This window comes from Anolis carolinensis, chromosome 3 (assembly GCF_035594765.1).
Source record: "Anolis carolinensis isolate JA03-04 chromosome 3, rAnoCar3.1.pri, whole genome shotgun sequence".
Taxonomy (NCBI): Eukaryota; Metazoa; Chordata; class Lepidosauria; order Squamata; family Dactyloidae; genus Anolis; species Anolis carolinensis.
In genome coordinates this window covers 206,197,290-206,200,599 of record NC_085843.1, presented here as the reverse complement: position 1 = coordinate 206,200,599, position 3,310 = coordinate 206,197,290, and the positions used below count along the sequence as shown (strand labels likewise).

At 36.5% G+C, this 3,310-nt stretch overlaps 1 pseudogene; it reads left to right on the top strand.

Moving 5' to 3' along the window:
* The first annotated feature begins 207 nt into the window (after positions 1-207).
* Positions 208-314, top strand: LOC134298121 (U2 spliceosomal RNA; annotated as a pseudogene).
* The last annotated feature ends 2,996 nt before the right edge of the window (positions 315-3,310 follow it).

Sequence of the window (3,310 nt, the reverse complement as noted above, 5' to 3'; positions counted from 1 at the left end):
TTCCAAGAAATGGAGGACCATCATCCTTGAACTATGAGGGATCACCTAAGAAGTGACATAAACACCTAAAGGGACCAGGTCCTCTCTGATCTTAGAAGCCAAATCAGCTCAACCCTGGTTAGGTCTTGGATAGGAAACCACCAACAGATACCAGCTGCTGCAGACTATATTTCAGAGGAAGTCCAACTTCTGTACTTGCAGAACTACATCGCTTCTCAGCCTTTTGGCTAAGCGTAGTATCTGTTCTTTTCAGTTTAATATCTGATATGTTCTCTATTTGACATGTAGAATAATCACAGAATCCTGAAACCTACACCTGCAGCTAAACTATATAAGCTAGCTGGCATTCTCCCCCCCCCCCCCCCCCGATGTGCGATGGGAAGTTGCTACTAACTGTGAGAGAAATAAGGTCGAACATTGTGAAAGCCATCCACTGCATGACTATCAGCCTCCTCCCAGCAGACTCAAATCAAGGAAAAGCTTTATGAGAACCACCACTCCTCTTGATGTTCCCCCAGCAACAGCAAGAGTATCCCTCTGGGCAGCTAAACTAGGCAATCCCAACTGGATGGCCCCCCATGAGGGTCTTCCTCCAGGGGCAAACCAATAATGGGCAACTTGGAAGTCCCCAAACAGACTCAGAAGCAGAGTGGGCAGATCAAAAGACAACTTGGCAAGATGGCACTATCTGGAGGAATCTTCCACCTTGTGTGACTGTGGAGCAGAACAAACAACTCCTCATATGTATGCTTGCCCACAATGCCCTGCCTCATGCACGGAGCAGGAGTTGTTTAAAGCTACGAACAGTGCGATTGCTGTTGCCCACTTTTGGTCTAAAACTATTTAGCTGTTTGCGATTCCTTTATTTTATCGCTTTTCAACTTATTTATTATGCAATGCTTTTGACACAAAATAAATAAATATTTGAAAACTATATATTAAATGGATTCTCACCTATCTGCATCTGACAAAATGTTTTTTCTTTAGGCATTTTCTAGGTCCTCTAGGTGAATCTATGATATACTTCCACTGTTAATTATAACTGAATTGTTTGGAGACCCTAACAAATGCCTACAGAGGATAACTAGGAATTTTTAAGTATTCTAGGGTGACTTTATGATATCTTCTGGTGGAAGTCATTCATTTTAATAGGCTTTGCTGTTATCCATTGTTTCTTATCTAAATGGTGAGTTCAGGAACATATACCCTTTAGATATGGGGGTTACACTGTATTCCTTGCCTAAGAAAACTCTATGAAATTCATGGGATCAGTACAAGTCAACAGGTGACATGAAGGCGCGCACACACACACACAGAATTATGAAAAGAAAGAGTTATTAATGTGCCCATGGTGATATAAGCCTAGCTGTTATGTAGAAAGATATCATGCTTACTTGAACATTTTAGCTGTATCAAGAAATACTATATTCAATTTGGGGTACAATACTTAGTATTTTAATTCAGATTGTTGTTTTCCAAAATTTGAATTTTGTTTTAAATATATTTGTAAATGCAATTTTTTAAAAAAAACTGTAGGCAATAAGAAAAAATTGAGGAACTAATGTGTCATTAACTTTACTATCGTATCATCTCTTAATAGAGAACAATGGGATGAGAATATTCAGTGCTAGGATCCTTTTGGTCTTGCAGGTTGCCAAGTAGTTAAATGAGATGCGTAGCCTTTTGGCGGCCTTTGAATCTTCATATTTTATTTAAAATTAAAGTCAGTGATGTCAAGCTTTCTTTCTTATTTGAATCCTCTTTTCTTAGAGAGATCATGCAAAGAGAGTATTTTCAGAAGTAGAAAAAACATCTTTTTGACTATTACTGTCTTTTCTATTAAAAAAAATCTGGTTGTGCAAAACAACTGAAAGATGATTTTTACAAGTAGGGATTTTGTTAGGACTAAGATGAAATAACACTATGTAACACAATTTTTGTACCTGGGATATAAATGTTATTTCTGAATTGGTTCTATCATAAAAACATGGAAAAACTTATTAAACTACAGAAACTTTTGTGGGACATCCTGCAGCACATTTTGCTATAGTTTTTCAATTAATATCTCATAGAGTCACTAAAGACTCTAAATGGCTGTGGAGGAGCCTAAATGTCTGAGGTAGACTTCTGAAAGAGATATATTTGCAGAGATTACTCAATCTAAAGATTTTGCAAGATATTCATCAGACTTTTTCTTCAAAACTAAAATTGGCACTGGAAATAATTAGAGCAATTACTTTGAGTGAGGCAATCTAAATCTACAGTTCACCCTCCAAATTCAGAGATTCTGCATCCACAGATTGCACTATACATGGCTTGAAAATATATAGATTTAAAATCCCTTTAAAAAAACCCTTGATTTTGCCATTTAATACAAGGGATACAGTTTTATGATGCCATTGTATGTAATGGGACTTGAGCATCCATGGATTCTGGCATTCATGGGAGGTCCTGAAACCAAGCCTTTGTAGAGATGCCAAGGGCCCATTGTATATGCAAAGCTCAAGATAAGGCCAAGAATGCAACATATAGAATTTGTAGGTGACACTCAGAGCCAGGGTGCTATGTCCAAAAATAGATGAAGGAGAGATTATGGCTGGGGACTCTTACAACACTTAGAACTCATTTTAGGTCCCCTCTGGCATTTTATTTATTTATGTAGTTACTTATATCCTGCCCTACTCTCAGTACAGGATTCATGGCAGCTCACAACCATGTAAAAATACAGTACAGCTAAAAACTAATAATATAAATGTAAAATTAAATTAAACAGACTTCCATATTTAAAAAAAACACAAGTTAAAACATGTGATAAAAGCAATTTTAAAAGCACTATATATACATATATATATATACTAACTTGGGGACCCAGTGATGCCCAGATCATTTGAGAATGGTATTACAGTAGAGTCTCACTTATCCAACACTCGCTTATCCAACGTTCTGGATTATCCAACGCATTTTTGTAGTCAATGTTTTCATTGCATTGTGATATTTTGGTGCTAAATTAGTAAATACAGTAATTACTACATAGCATTAATGTGCAATGAACTACTTTTTCTGTCAAATTTGTTGTATAATGTGATGTTTTGGTGCTTAATTTGTAAAATCATAGCCTAATTTGATGTTTAATAGGCTTTTCCTTAATGCCTCCTTATTATCCAACATATTCGCTTATCCAACATTCTGCTGGCCCGTTTATGTTGGATAAGTGAGACTCTACTGTATTTGTCTTTGAATGTTATGTATTCTGTTTGGAGTAGGGAAATACAGTCTGGCACTAAGGTTAAACATTTACAGATTTAACTCG